This window comes from Columba livia, chromosome 6 (genome assembly GCF_036013475.1).
Source record: "Columba livia isolate bColLiv1 breed racing homer chromosome 6, bColLiv1.pat.W.v2, whole genome shotgun sequence".
In the NCBI taxonomy this organism is placed as follows: Eukaryota; Metazoa; Chordata; class Aves; order Columbiformes; family Columbidae; genus Columba; species Columba livia.
Window position 1 is genome coordinate 15,232,288 of NC_088607.1, and position 15,764 is coordinate 15,248,051.

Below are 15,764 nucleotides of genomic sequence, written 5' to 3' on the forward strand. Positions count from 1 at the left end.
TCACAGCTGGTCACAAACTTAAGTCTCATTTTCAAAATGGTGTGCAAAATACTTGTCTATAGCATTTCAAGTGCTTTGGTAATGCGTTCTCAGGTGCCTCCTCCCTGTTAGTTCTGTCTGAGATGTGGTAGACAAGATAGAGCTGAACGTGAGCTACTAGGACATCATAGCCTTGAAACATCCCAAGACTCTTTCTTGGAATCGGTGAAGGCAAATGAATATCTCTCTAAAACTAGGTCTCTCTTGGAAATCCAGATTTAGCATAAATGAGGGTCAAACTTCACAAAGAATGCTTTTAAAAAAGGAGATGATAAATTTTAATAGCTGTATATTACTTGCCTTGTTTGAATTTACTGAAGGAATGTAAAGGTGCATCTAAACCAAATAATTAAAAAAGTTCTTGTTCTGCCTCTGAACTAAGTTGGCCACGAGTGCCATACCAAGTGGTATAGTTAGTTTAGTTGAAGGATGTTTCTGTGAAATTCAGAGAAAGGAAAAATGGAAGGTCAACAAGAGCAAAGAAGTAAATTTTGCGTAAAAAATGTAGCCTTAAATAAATGTTTCTGGTGGCATGGTGGCTGGCTTTGTTTGTTTGTTTTGGGAGTATGGGGGTTTTTCTTTAGTTTTTTGTTTGTTTGTTTTGATGGGATGGAGCTAAGGATACCTAAGAGACCTGTGTGAAGGGAAGTCATGGCTATTTAGTTTTAAGGTACTGGAACTACAAACTAAACTCTGATAGTTTTCCAAATATTTTTTTTAAGCATTTCTTGGAAATGGAAAAAATATTTCCCACTCCAGGTGAAATCCAGTTTCAGGTCATCTTCCTGTAAGAGAGGAAGAAGTATATTCTTTTGAAGCCTTTAATAAGTTCTAGCATAAGACTTGGGGGATAATGTTTGGGGAGAGACTAGTGGGAGAAGGCAGGCAGGTGCTTTGGTTTGGTATGGTTTTTTGTGTATGTTTTGTTTGTTTGTTTAGTTTTTTTTTTGTTTGCTTGTTTGTTTTTTAAGCTTAGAAAGCCAAAGAGAAGTTACCTGGAAAAAGCTATTCTGAAAGCTTATTTTTTTCAGTTACTGAGTTAAGGGTTAGGACAGTGGAGAGATTTGCCTAGATAGATTAATCAGAGAACCTTTCTTTTTAAGAAATCAATATCAGAAAAGGGTCCTCAAGAATATTTAATAGACCCACTGTTGCCTTTTGAGCCATGAGTTTTTCCAGAATAAAGTTAAATGTTATGCTGTCTACTTCTTAACTGTTCTGCATCACAGTAATACAAGCAAGTTTGTAGAGGGTCAGATTTCTGAAAAGTCATTAAATTTTTCTATGTGCAAAACTACTATTTTAGTGGAAAATATTGAAATTTATTGACTGTAGTTTATGTATCCTAAACTTGATGTCTAGAGCGTGTAAAAGATGCTACAGGAAACATTCAGTAGACTTTTTTTCTCTTTTAAATAAAGGAGAAGTTATGCTAGAGCTGCTGCAATAAAGCATTTCACCCTGACTTTGGAGAAACTGCAAGTCCACCTACAGACCTTGCCAAACTGCAAATTTGTGTTGCAAATTTGTGTTGCGTTTATATTAGGTACAGGTTTGGGCAGTAACTCTGGTAATTTCTGAGAATTCACCATTTCGCATCATTTAACCTAAATGAGCAGTATGGTAGAGTACAGTTGTTTAATGCTGGCCAGTATGGAAGATTTCTTCAGGGAGGGTCTTGGTTCCACCACAGGAAAATAGAGTATACATCCAAGGGATGCACAGCACTGGAAGTTTTCTTGTAAAAACACAATTCATGATTACACAGTAGTTTTCAACCTAGTGTAGATTTAAAATGCTGCAGAGAAGGGTGATCATACCACCCTCATTGTGCTAGTGCCCTCACTTGATGTAGACGTGTGGTAGGTTGGATCGGGGAATGGATCCCTGAACTGCTTTGTTGTGTTACCATGCAAATGCAAGAGTAGCAAGCATCTGGGGGATGGGGAGGATGAGTGGGATCAGCCCTTTCAGTGGAGAGGTGGATTTGTCATGGATTAAAGTGCCAGGTGATAAGTAATCATAGCTTCCAAACGTTGAAGACGTGCTGCAGAGTAGACTTCCCTGTCTACAGTAACCTTCAGGTTGCAGTAATCTGACTTTTAGTAACTTGGCACAAGTGAGTTGTGGAATTTTGAGTCTTTTTACTCTGCTTCTCATAATTGCCAATTCACACAGTATATTTTGCAATCATACATTTTTATATGCACACACATTTCACTGCTGTTGAATTTTTCCCTCCTTTAAAGCACTTGAGTAAGGCAAGCCTTGCTCTGCTCTTGATGCTGCCTTGCTAGTGAATGTGCCGTACGTTGCAGTATGTTTCCAGTAAGTAGATAAATCTTTTGTCCAATGTGTTTCTTCTTCGTAAATTTAAGATAAAATTACAGAGAAACTGATGCTGTAATAGAGACATTAGGATCCTTGCTAGTTGCTGTCAGCAGACAGTGGTTTCCACAGCTTGAAAGAGCTGTATCTATCTTTATATCCCCTAGTAGTGGTTCTCATAGGTATTTTGTGGTTCTGGTTCCTACAGCATAATGGTGATCTTAATTCTTCTCCTTTTGAATTAGAGTCAGCACACTTTTGAGTGTTAGCCTGAGGGTTGGCTTTCTGTTTACCTGTTTGGCCAATCTGCATGTTTGGGCTGTAAGGAAGTGACAACAGTCCCTGGTAGGGTACTGTACACCTTCGGGTTTATGAAGCCAATTGGAGAGATGGCCTGGTGCTGGTACAGCTTGTTTAGGGGTACAGCTTGTTTAGCTTCCAAATGCCAGATGCAGTAGATTTCTGGCCATGGGAACCTTCTGAGGGCATTTGACTGCTCATTACACCAAACCACTGTGAAGCATTCTTGGTTTAGTTCAGGATCTTTGCTTTTCTCTGAGAAACAATCCTACCACAGGCAATATGTGGGTTGATTGCAAGATACATGAGTTGAGCAGGTTTGGAGTGGGCTTTCTGTGTGGTCAGCCAGTCAGGGTGTATATTCATCAGGGTTGCTGGTTTAAGCATTTTGTATTTAGACAAAGTTGCAAGTTGTCATAGGGTTTGCTTCCAAACAGGAGTCACGGGGCAAAAAAACAGGTAGAGCTAAGGGTGGTTCAGCACTTGTGCTGAATTTATCTGGTGAGATTTGTCAGCCGGCAACTGTTGACACTCGACCAAGAAGCACAGCAGGGCCGTGTCAGACCAGTGTGGTGTTTGGGAGGGAGAACTGCAATAAGAACCATTCCCAGGACACATCTATTTGCTTATTCAAGAGTATGTCCCTTTGCCTTCTGTTGGAGCTTTGTGATCTGTGCAGTGGGCTCTCCTGCAGGAGCACGACTCTGGCCTGCTCCTGCACGTCTTGTCTGTTCTCAGTAGCACACTGTGCAAAACCCTGTGCAGCGCATAGTGTTGTTGACTCTAGCTCTTTTCTGTTCTAATAGGCCGTAATTCTCCAGCATCTTCACTTTAACATGTCTCCCATGTTTTTCACTTATGAGGAGTCCAAGGCAGTTAGTTACACATCTAGTACAGGCTCTTCTCTTCTGTAGTTAGTACAGGCTCTTTTCTTAAACAGTCTCTTGAGCAGCAGCTGCACTTCTAGTTCCTAAGCAGATGTGCTCTGGACTTTGCTGGGCATGCTTTTCATGATGACATTGTTTAAGTCAACCCCTTTTGTGGCCACTTACACTTTGCCCTTATTGGAATTGATATTCTGGGCTAGTTAAACCTGTGTTTTAACTCTGAACAGCCATTTTTATGCAAGGTGAACTTGCAGAAGTTACTTCTTTAAAAAAGAAAAAAAAAATAATAGAGGAGGTGTGAAATCACCTGTCCATTATTCAATCTGTCATTTGAATCTCCATTGAAATACAAAGGACTAACCAGCCTTGGTCAAAGACTAAACAGACTAGTAGGAACTGTTTATTTGTTCTTGCCTTCACACTATAAGCAGAAGCTGTAGATGTTTGTAGGATTACTTATTTCAGAAATCACGTAGCTTAGCCATTGTCAAGAGGAGAAAACCCTTCAGTCTTCTGTGATGATGGTACGCATAAACTGAAACACAAGCCTCCATGCTGGAGTTTGCCTTAAGAATCAGCAACATGATAGACAGAAAGATGTCTTCTATTAAAAGTTGTGTGTGTTCTCTTCATTTTTCTTCCAATTTCCTTTTTGATACGTGATCTGTTCTGAGTACGAAGCACCTACATGGTTGCCTCACAGTAGCCTTGTTACTGAGAGTAACAAATCCTCCAAAATTAGCCTATTCAGTTAATTTGGGAATGAAACAAAATAAATCATTTGTAGTTTGTGCCTGGAAGTGTTTCTGAAGAAGAAAGGCTTGACAATCCTTGAAGATGTATGCTGGTTACTTAAACTTCTGCATTTTTATTTGTGTGGCTGCTGCGGGTGGGGGTTTTCTTGGAGCCTTTCTAAAGCTAGAGTCAGTTCTTTCTTCCTCTTGCCTTTGCCATTAAAACTGGGTAGTGCAGGCGTTGACTGTGATGGATGATTGGACGTTATTCTCGGGAAAGTAACTTTAAGGCAAAAGTAAAGGGTGAAGGGTTTTTATTATTATTATTTTTTTAGTAGTTGAACTAGCTGTTTTGGTTTCTTTTCTCAAGGACCACATGAATAAATCTGAACAATATGAGGTTGAGTTGCACCTGTAAAAATGGATTCATTTTGTTAGCTTCCTCCTGTTCTGCACAAAGCCACGAGCAGCAGAAGTACTGGAAGAACCTGCTGCGTGGGCTTATGCTAACCGTATGTTAACTTTGCTTAAAAAAAATTAAACCCTACCTCCTGCAGAACTTGATTTGCCATTGAGAAGAGCTTTCTACTTGCTGGGAGTGAAGGGGAATTTTTCAGTCCCTGGCAATTGTGCAAGGAGATGGCTATTGTTACTGACTCAAAGGGTGTAGAAAGAACTTTAATTTCCCTGCTCAGTTTGATCCCTCTGCAACTCCGAACTATTTTTCCTTGCAAGTATTCAGCTGACTGTCCACTGTTGCTGCTTCTGGGTTTCTTTCATTTCACTTCTTCTTCCTGTCCTTGTGTTTCCTCTACATGGAGTGTTTGAAGTTATTTTTCATGAGACATTTTTGTTTTCAAACTGATTTTATTTTCTCTCTAGGTCATTTATGTATTTGTCTTCACTAATGTTTGCAACACCTGCGAACATAGTATGCTTTGTGAATTTAACTAACACGCTGTTTACCCTTTCTTCCAGATCCAGTTTTTGATTCTACTTCCACATTTGGGAGTATGCAAGGGACAAACACATCTCTTTGCGTAGCTTGACTGGATGTCCCAAGACTAGGATGTTAGTATATTTAAACAATTTTTTGCATTAAAATGTTGCCAATATCATAATTGCACATAGATTATTGTTTTTTGAAATGTAATTAGCTTTATCGGCATTATGAATATTCAGAAGCCTGCTGGTAGAAACAGTTTTTCTGCAGTCTGAGTAGTGCTTATTGGTGACTCTAAAATGGGTGCAGGAGCAGGAAGAATTTCAGGGATGCTTTTTAAATGAGCCAGACTTATTTAGTGTTATAGCTTTAGCACTTGTTCTTGAAAATCTTGGCTCTTTGTCTAATAAGATTAACTGTAGGTTAATCCAAGAACATATAAAATCTTTAGACTGTGTTCAAGATATTTATGAAAGACCCCTTCAGACTTCTGAATGCATGAGTACAGACCGTAGGAGAGATTTTTAAATACTTGAAATAGTCAAATATCTATAGAAATACGTGCATCAAATAAGTGTTAACAAAGAAATGAAATTGCGCACTGAAGTTCGTTGAATCTGTGCATCGCAGATCACATTGTTCTGGTACTTGTGAGGAACCGGTTGTGTGGAAGAGTAAACCCTGTGCTAAACTATTTTTGCAGATTTGATAATGCAGCTTTCTTTAAAATGTATTTTGTGATTGTGTGGTTATTGCAAAATGAGATATTGCATGTTTTCTGTTATATAAGCAATTTTCTGGCAGTAATTAGTTCAAAGATAAAGAAGTCAGCATTAAAATAATGTGCTATTTTTACAAATGTATTTTTGACTTGGCCATGTCTTAGAGTGTCTCATGTATTCAACTACTACTATATTTAATTGAATTAATTATTGTAGCACTACTATAAGCAACTGTTTAAATTACTGAAGTGAATTTGATGCTGAATGAAATGTTCATTGTGTAGCCATGGATTTTGCAGGTTCGTCTGCAGCCTTAGTTTTCCAGTGTGCTTCCATTCTTTTTCCCTTGTAAATGAAAGAGTCGTCCTCTTCGTGTAGTTTGAGTTTCTTTTGTTAAAACTGTTGCCAGTCTTTTTGGCCAATATTTTAAAGTAATTGGTTAGAGTTTCTCTGCTTGGATTTTCATTTGTATTGTCCAGCTCTGTACATGGGTAATTAATTTAGGTAAGATTGCAGTTCTTTGGTTTATCTGCTTTGACAAATTCCTCAGAAGAGCTGGTGCTAAAAAAAGTGGAGTGTTTTGCAACGCTTGTTATAGAATCCCACTGCATTTTGGTTTAGTGATCCCACTGCATTGTGGCTTAGTGTCTGATTCCTTCACCCACCCCTTCTGATGTTATTCCTGTGGTTTTATAGAAAAACAAGTTTTTTTATGGTTGCTTACGAGTTTTTCAAGGGAATTTGGGACTCATTGAGTACTATTGTTTATCTTATCAAATCTGCTGAAGCACAATGTGTTCTAGAAGTCTAATGTTCCTTGAGCATGGAAATATTTCTAGTATCCAAGATACTAGTATTCTAAAAAAACTCAGCTATATCTGAAATAACCTTCACAGGATTTAAAGTATAAAATTGACAGTAGTGGAGAACACGGCACTTTACATGAAATTGTTAATCATTTTTCTTGCACACAGTCTTCTGCAATTTACTGTTCACTCTTTATGCCATACTTTGTTCACTACATGTGCATGATATTCTTTTTCTTTTAGAGAAACTTACCTGTGAAGAATTCTGTAGGGGAAAAGATGACCTTAAGGGAAGATGTTTACAAAGTGTCATAGACATCAGTCTGTTTTGTAACTTTGAATATCTGTTAGTGCTACTCTAGACTTTTAATCCCTTAGGATCTGATAAGTACCTTGTAGCCTGCAGAAGTGCAGCTTGTATCGAATTCCGTCACTGTTTATATGTCTGTACTGCTGGCAGTTCTGGCTGCAGATTAGGAAATCCTTTTCTGAGATGTTGCTCTGAAAGGACTGTTCAGAAGTTACAAAAAGAGCTGCTTTGGATTTAAGTGGACTGTGACCCTCATCTTAAAAACTGAAGCTTTTCTAGCTAAACAACACTCAAAACTGTGAAGTGTTTCTTTTGTTTCCTCATATAGAGATTGTTAACAGGTATTTCAGTCTCAAATAAATTTAGCAATACAACATAGTATGGAATGCCAAGTTTGAGAAGCTTTGTGTGTAGATTACCTTGAAAATTTAACCCAGATTTTGAACAAATGGCCTGTGGTAGGCAGATTCTTAGAAGGCTTAGTGTTCTCCCATTGTTTCTTCACTTAGCACCAGATAATTGTTTCTAGATCTGCTGAGCATCCTGATCAGGGATTTCATTCTTTGAGCAGACCTGAGACAGTAATAGGCCTGCCACGACCTTTTTATTGAGATATCAACTGTAAAGTTGGAGCAAAGCTGGCTGTTCTAGAAGGTTGATCTCTAGATATTTGTCTTTGTAATCGTTTGATGTTCTTGACTAGAAACCTGTAATTTGATTAACTGTGAGCATATTATGATATTCTGCTGTAATTTCTGAGCAGAAAGTGTGGGACTGCTGTCTTCTCTCAGGTTCAGATCACACATGCTGTCGAGCAAAGAACTTCAGCTAGACTGGAGACAAAAGTTGTGAGGGAATAGGGTGGCCTCAACTAAAGTACGAAGGATGAAATGTTTGACATCTTTAATTATGAGAGCCTGATAACATGCTGTGTTTCAGGAATTCTCAAAGGTCTGGAGTAAAAGAAATAGAGAAGACTGGGCAGTGTCAAAAAGCTGCACAGAACTGCTTGGCTTGAGGAAGGCTTAAAGATGATGATAGGAGCTGAAATTACTGTGTATATATCTCAGTTAAGTGCAATATAAACTGTTAAACATACCTGTAGGCACCAAATTCACTGTAGCTACCCAGAAAAGATTCCTGGGCATAACTGTGAAATCCTGAGTGGCCATCATAAAAGATGTATTCTCTATTGTGTTACTTTTGCATTGACCAATTTCCAAGGGTTTTTTTGGAATATGATCTCCAGCTCTGCTCCAGGACCCCCTTCAGCTGTCTGTCTCGAAAGGGAACCAGGCAAGGGCAGTCTGAGGGAGGTCTTGGTTTCAGCAGTGTTGCTGGCTAAGCTGTCCCTGATGCTGCCACTTGTTCTATTGGTAGGACAGGAAATTGTTCCTGTCTAGAAATAATGCGAACAAAAACTATTATCTTTTCATTGTCTTCTGTGCATACCTGTACAGTTGTTTGTATTGCTAGTGAAAGGGAAGTGTATGAACAGAAATGCCTGATATTAAACAGCCTTTCTTCTGTCCCGTGTTGCTGTCAAGAAGGAAAAAGAAAAGCTCAGTTGTAGTTGGACACAAAATACCTTAAAGAAACGGGGTGTTTCTCCTGTGGAGCACATCTGCAGGCATAGCTGATGGAGTTGATGTGTATCTGAAGCCAAAAGTTTACTACGATTCAAAGAACTGCTACATGAAATTATGGCAAACACTGCATGACATCAGAAGGGAAAGAGATTTATCAGTCGCTTTTGCTCTTTGGGAAAATTTCCACTAAACGTCAAAGGTCAGGCTATCTTATAGCTGTTTACTGGAAGTTTTTTGCATCTTTGTGCAGTTTTTTTTTAAAGAAGGTTCACTACTCCTAGTCTACACTGACTAGTACTCCACCATATCTGGCAGTTTCAGTTCCCATTACTTATTTCAGCACCAAATTGTTTTGTTGCTATAATCTTTTGTTACAAAGTTGTCAGCAGCTGTGGTTGTGCTTCTCTGTTGCCAGAGGAATGTCAGGGCTTGCAGCATAACCCAAGGTGTGAATGAAGTAGAGGTGAGAATATTTCTGCTAATATTTAGTTCTGTTGATGTGAAACTAACAACAGTAATACAGCTATATCTCCTGTACTGTATGCAGGAGTTATCATGTATTCACTTGGTACCATTGTGCTCTTGATACTATTGTATCAAAATGTATCAAACGACCATAAAGCTGGAGGGGACTGACTCAAATGCCTCACTTGAGGTACGCTTTCAAATGTGACTTCAGTGATGACAATTCATAGAATCATAGAATAATTTGTGTTGGAAGGGACCTTCAAATGTTGTCTAGTCCAACCCCTCTGCCATGAGCAGGGACATCTTCAACCCCCCTGCAATAAGCAGGGACATCTTCAATTAGGCACTGTAATCTGCTCTGTAGCTACTGTGAATTCTGTGCTCATGTCTTTCAGCGTTAAGATACTTTTGTGTGTGCTGATTTTTGTTTTGGGGGTTTAAGATGGGTGTCTTTTGCCCTGCTTTCAGTTACTCTTTCATTTTTGTGTAGCTGCCTGCATCCCCCCTTGATTTCACCTACATCAACCATTATGTTGAGACAGAACTGAACAGTCCATCTGAAAGGCCTAAGGATACTTTTCCAGAGTTTCTGGGAAGCCTTCTCAAAACATCAGGTGTGCTTCATATTCACTGTAGTCATGATTCAGCTTTCTTTCCATGATCCAGATTCTTTTCTTCTGTTAGCTGCTAATCAGAATTTAGATATACTCACTGGTGTTTTAGTGAAATAAGCACTTGCCCTTTAAGTGGTGTGTCTTTGCATAGCATAAGATTTTTCAGGATGCTGTTTGCTATCTGCTATCTGGAGTCAGAAAGCATGCCCTTCATTGGGACCATTTATAATGGCTTATGGTGCAGGTTTATTTAACATCAGACAGACTTTTACAATCACAAATAACAGAGTAAAAATGCTCTTGACAGTTTTTACCTTACAGGTAAGCTCAGTGTATTCACCTCTCAAGGAAGAAATGTTCAATTAACTTTCACGGGTCTGTGCTATGTGTTGAAGACCATCGGATTTTTAATGATGAGTGATGTAGCTATGTTTAGTTTCCTAAGTTGAATTAATTTTCATTCCGCTTTGCATACTCCTGAATAGATTTGAAAATCTCTGTAGAGATGGTGAAATGGGTATTTACAACTTGAGATGCAAAAAGGAAAGAATAATGTATTGAGTGAATTCAGTAAGACGATAGAACTGACATCCTGTCATAAAGGAGGTGAAATGGAGTCACACTACAAGGGTTTGCTAGATCAGAGCTGTGGTTTGGTAAATGCTGGTTCTGCTGGCAGTCCTTGTTTAAGTGGATCCAGCAGCTTGTGCCTGTCCTTTCTGGGCTGGTTTTCAGCTGAGTTGTTTTGGTAGGTTGCTGTGTGTTGCAGACAGAGAATGATGTAGGGCAGGACTGAGTTGCTGGGGGAAGGCAACTGTATTCAAACAGGACTGCTGTGGAGTTTGAAGTATAGCTAATATCTCAGCCAGTTTAACACACTTCTGCACTGTGCCAATACGTATGTCTTGAGGCTGGGCTGGAAATCACTGGTATCCTGTGCTTCCACATACACAACTTTTAGGGGAGAGGGATGGATGGTTCCTCTATTGTTTAAAGTGACTTGGGCCTCTGCTCTACCTGCTTGCGGCAGGTTGTTCCTGACAGCACACTTGACTCTGGCTGATCTGTGGTATGAGCATTTGCTATGGCCATGAAATAAAGTAGAGCAGTGAACTGACCTTGCTGGAAATCTTCTCTGTTCTGTGGGAGGCATCCCCCAGGCAGATCAATTCTAAATTCTGTCTGTTCTTATGCCTGTGCTGGGGGAGCTTGGGGTATGGGGATAAACACTGGTAGTTAATGAATGTCATCTTAACTTTGCTTGGCAGTGAAGCATTAACAGGTTGTCTCCAACAGGAAAAAGTTTCAAGGCTTTTATTTTGCTGCAATAAATAATGCAACACCATTGGATATGGAAAAAACTGTCTTGAGTTTGAACAATGTTTGGGTCTTATAGAAAAAAATTTTGGTCTGTTATATTTTCTGCTATCGAGCGCTCTCATTCTTGGGCTATTTGGCTCCTCTGTTTATAAACTTTCTAGCTAGCTGGTATAGTTTCTTGTCAGTGAAAGCTGTACCAGGTAGTGCTGGAACTCTGGACCTGGAGGTTGAACAAATCAAAGTACTGTCTTTGAATTGAGATGGTGAAAACCAGCTCTCACTTCAATTTTTAGTGTTGAAGTTGTGTTTGTGTTTTTTTTTTCTGTGTGATTTTTGTTTTGTGTGTGTTTGTTTGTTTGTTTTAAATTTAGATCTTATTCTAACATTGAGAAAAATAATCTTTTTAAAGATACATAGGAAGTCAGTAGCTATTGAAACTCTTCTGCTGTCATCACAGAATCACATAAGCCGTTACTAAATCACAGAATCATTCTTTGCCATTTTGCGATGTCTTTCTGTTTTCTAGTTTATTTTCTGAAGTAAAACAATGCAAGTATTTACATTAGAAGATTCCAGTCAGTTCCTGCGTTGGTGGTGACTGGCTGTGAAGAAAACCAGATAGTCATACAATAAACCTCCTGGTCTTGAGATAAAATGTAAAACAAAAGCCCACAATGCCTGACTTGAAGAACTAGCCAGATTAATGATGCAGTATCTACAAGTTGGAGGATCTTCCCACCCCCGCAAATCCACATGAAGATTATGGCTCAGTCTGCCAGAGCAATTGCTGTATCTGGAGGTGATGTTGAGACAGCTATTGTAGAGCCCTTGGCTTTCCTTGAGTTCTGCTGCTGAGGCTTTTGATTAGAGATAAAAAGGTTGCATGTCTCTGATATCAGATCACACACACAAAAATACTGCCTGTGGGAGAGGGTCAGGGGATGGTCCATATTATGCTTTTTGCCTTGCTATACTCTGGCAATAAGTTTTATAACTTGTCACTTCTGGGATTTTTTGGGGATGACTTTTCAGTTGTGAGATAGTCTGCAAGTTAGAGTGCTAACATGGGAAGCAAACTGCAAAACAGCCTGATAACTTCCTTTTTTTGCCTCTCCATTCTCCCCTGTAGAACTGTAAAATAGTTTGATTTGGAAGGGACATTCAAAGGGCATCTACTCCAAGCCCTCTGCCACAAGCAGGGACATCTTCAAGTAGATCAGGTTGCTCAGAGCCCCATCCAGCCTGGCCTGGAGTGTTCCCTGCAGAGGGGAGAATTCTACCCTCTTTTAGGCCATTTGACAAGGCTCTTCTCTGTTGTGAAGGCAAGTGCATTGCAGCACTGTAGTTTAGATATGTAGCTGGGTTTGTGTCATACTTAGGTCATTAACTTTTAAATGCCTTGCTGTGAGTTTGATGTTCTGTCAGAGAAAATGTACTTAGACAATTTTTTCTCAGAGGAAAAGGAATTGCTTGGTTGAGAGGGATGCTTTAAGAGAAGAGTGAGGATGGCCTGCTGCAGCTTTGTCTTATTTATTGAAATTACAGACCAGCAGTGGAATTTTAATCTAGTCTTGCAGGATGAATGGTCAGAAACACTTCTATCAACAATACTTGTCTGCTGCTGTAGTAGGTTTTTTTTGGTCCTTTTTTTGATTTCTCAGCTCACTGCTGTGACAAGTTACTGTAGCAGTGAAACGGCGGTTTGACAGAACATGGACCTTGCTGGCTTCTTGTTTGCTTCAAATGAAACTTCTCTACTGGAGATGCTGCTCTACATTGAATAAAGTATTTAGTTTAAGGCCAAAGGATTCTCTTTCTCTTGAGCTACAACGGCCTGTTAAGGGACCTCAGCAGGTGACACCATGTATTTTTTCTTGTGAACACAAGACATTCTGGTAAAAAAGGCTATAGAAGAGCTACATATTGCTATATAGGACTTAGGTACCGTTTAAAATAACGGGTATAACCATCTTGACATCCTTAGTTGTTCTGTACGCATGTCTGTCTTGCTCATACAGAACCAGGGTATTGATATTTAAGGTCCCCTGAAAGTCCTTAGATTTGCTAAAGCATCTCCTCTCTGGAGAAGGATATCTGCAGTAAGTCCCTGGGCAGTGCAGTTTCACTAACAAGAATGTGGAAGCATGAACTTTGAAAAATTACTGAAGATGGACTGCTTTTTCTTTCTTTGTTCCCCAGGAAGCTAAGGAAGAGTTGGTGCAACTTGGAGTACTTAACTGTGTTCCATTCAGATAGCGAGATCTCTCATCATAGGTGGATGGGAGGCTCTTACATTTTGTTGCATGAATAAAAGAACATTCACAACTTATAATTATATGCATGTCCTGAGACTTGGTGTATATTAATAACTGTCCTGTGACTTTTTTTCCCCTCCCTTGTTGGTTGGTCCTGCTTTTCTATTAAGATGCCTGTGACTGAAACATTCAAGTTTAATAGATTTTTGTCCTGAAAGAGGCAGAATTCCCGTGTTACACATAAACTGTAAGATTTTTACTGAATTAATTCCTGCTTCAAATCCCATAGCTGTGGATAAATATATCCAATCTTGACCAGAAAATCTAGTCATGAGAAATCCAATAAAATTCTGATGTGATGGCTCCTACTAGTTAATGAGACTCCTAACACGATGAATGTAGGTGCTGGGGAGAGTACAAGGGGAGCAGATCTCAGCCCACACTTCCCCAAGTGACACCTCCAGAATCCTGGACAGGGAAAGCATCGCTTTCTTGTGTGTTTTCGGTTGGACCCTTGTAAAACTGAGAGTGTCTTATGTCTGGCTGAGTTTGATCAGCTTCCAGTTTCAGGTGCTGGATCTGGGTATGTCTTTGAGAAGCTGTTTTTCCTGTTCCTAGATGTGTGCTTTGTGGCTTTCTGCATTCCCCTCCGCCCCCCTTTCAAAGTAGTGTTTAGTTGCATTTGCTTTGGTAAGCAGCCTCTGTGACCTGGGCCTTTTGTTATTTACTGTTCTTCCTGTCTTTGTATCTCCTGCAAATTTAGTGGCTGCTTTCTTCCAAATCACTGACTAAAATGTTAAATGGCATAGGGCCAAGAGCCACTACCTGATGGTTTCCCATTGACACTAACATTTCAAGACCAGTCACCTAATGGATTTTAAATCTAGTTTGTATGTATTTGGCTGATTTTGTTTTGTTTTGTTTTGTTTAGTTTTTCTTCCTTCCCCAGCTGGTTTTAGCCAGTGTAGTGCCAGCCCAAAAATGTTACGTAACTCTAAAAATATTATATCAAACCTGGTATTGTTGTTAATAAAATTTTTAGTTCTACAGAAGTAAAATTAAATAAGATAGTATTTTGTAAGCCCATGTTGATTGGCTCTATTTTTGCTGTTAATTCCTCAGTCCTCTGAGCTTTTCCTTGTTTTTGAAAACCTTTACTGAGTTGTGACTCCAGTACTTATCTGTTTAATATTTTGACATTTCAAAGGATGATTTTTTTTTTTCCAGCCATTTGGAACTGTCTCATTATTCCAGATTTTCTGGAATTAAACACGGCTGCAAACGTTCTTTGAGTAACTCCCAGGAAAAAAAAAAGAATCGGCCTCCATAGCATTTTAAGACTGTTAACTTACAAATGTTAATTAACATCACCTTGATAGATATATATTCTTTTGATGATCATATGCCATTTCATCAAAAATTTGTTGATATACTAACGTATTCTTCTAGGTAATATGCATACGGGCTTTCCTTTTGATTTTATCTTTGCTTACTTTAAAGCTGCATGTGTGTCTCTTTGCTCTGACTTTTGCAACATTTATTTATGTTCTCTGCTCCGAATCCCCCTGCCCCACTTCCAGCCTCTTGCCTCTTCTTTGTGCTTTCACTCTTAATTGCATTTTGGTTTTGGGTTTTTGGGGTTTTGTTATTGTTTTGTTTGTTTGTTTTTAATAGACTATTTTTTTCTCCCCATGCTATTGTTTTGAGGGTTTCTATTAAAAATTTCTTAAATATTTAAGAAATTTAAATAAAATATGTAGACAACTATTGTCTTAATTGATTTGACTCAGTTTCCAGCTTTTTGAAGTTGTCTTTTTAAAGTGCAAATTGCTATGTATTAAGCTGATTATTATTATAAATAAATGCCGATGAATCAGTTGTCTTCCATTGCAACTGGTCGAAAATATCTACTGTATTTAACTCCTGCCCTGGCCAGTACTTATTTAGTCTATTGAGATCTGGTTTACACATCGATATTCACAGATTAGTGCTGAAGAGCTGATACCTGTGTATGTTGGGTTTTATTTTCCCCCTTCAGGGCCCTTGTTATGTTACCTTTTTTTATTTTTTTTTTATTATTATTTTTTAATTTAGGTCTTTAACCATTTATGTAATAGTAAAGATGAATTGTAGCCTTTCTTTACTACCTGCAAAATAATTTGACTTCTAGTGGGTGGTATGAGCTTTACTTTACTGCTTTGACTGGGTACGTGTGTAAGTCTGAATTACGTAGTGAGTATTAAAGAGCATGTTTGAGCTGTGTGGTCGCAGGGGAGAAAGCATAGTTGGAAACGCCCGGCTCTGTGTCCAGGGCAGTCCGGAAATGCATCCCTGTCTCCTTTTGAAGATCTTGCATTCCTGTTTTTTAAAGGCAAGGATATGTCTTTGGCTAATCCATGTTGCTGGAGAGTAAAGTCCTCTTTAGAGTACCAGCTTCTCTAATAGTGTT

At 39.0% G+C, this 15,764-nt stretch overlaps 1 protein-coding gene across 7 annotated transcripts in view; it reads left to right on the forward strand.

Moving 5' to 3' along the window:
• LCOR (ligand dependent nuclear receptor corepressor) overlaps positions 1-15,764 on the forward strand; it is a 60,473-nt gene that overhangs the window by 10,980 nt on the left and 33,729 nt on the right. For 2 of the 7 annotated variants that reach the window (XM_065068291.1, XM_065068292.1), the window contains one exon: positions 5,267-5,359. The exons of the other annotated variants lie outside the window; for them this stretch is intronic. The gene's annotated coding sequence lies outside the window, so the exon portion shown is untranslated. The remainder of the gene's footprint in view (positions 1-5,266; positions 5,360-15,764) is intronic. 7 annotated transcript variants of the gene reach the window in all.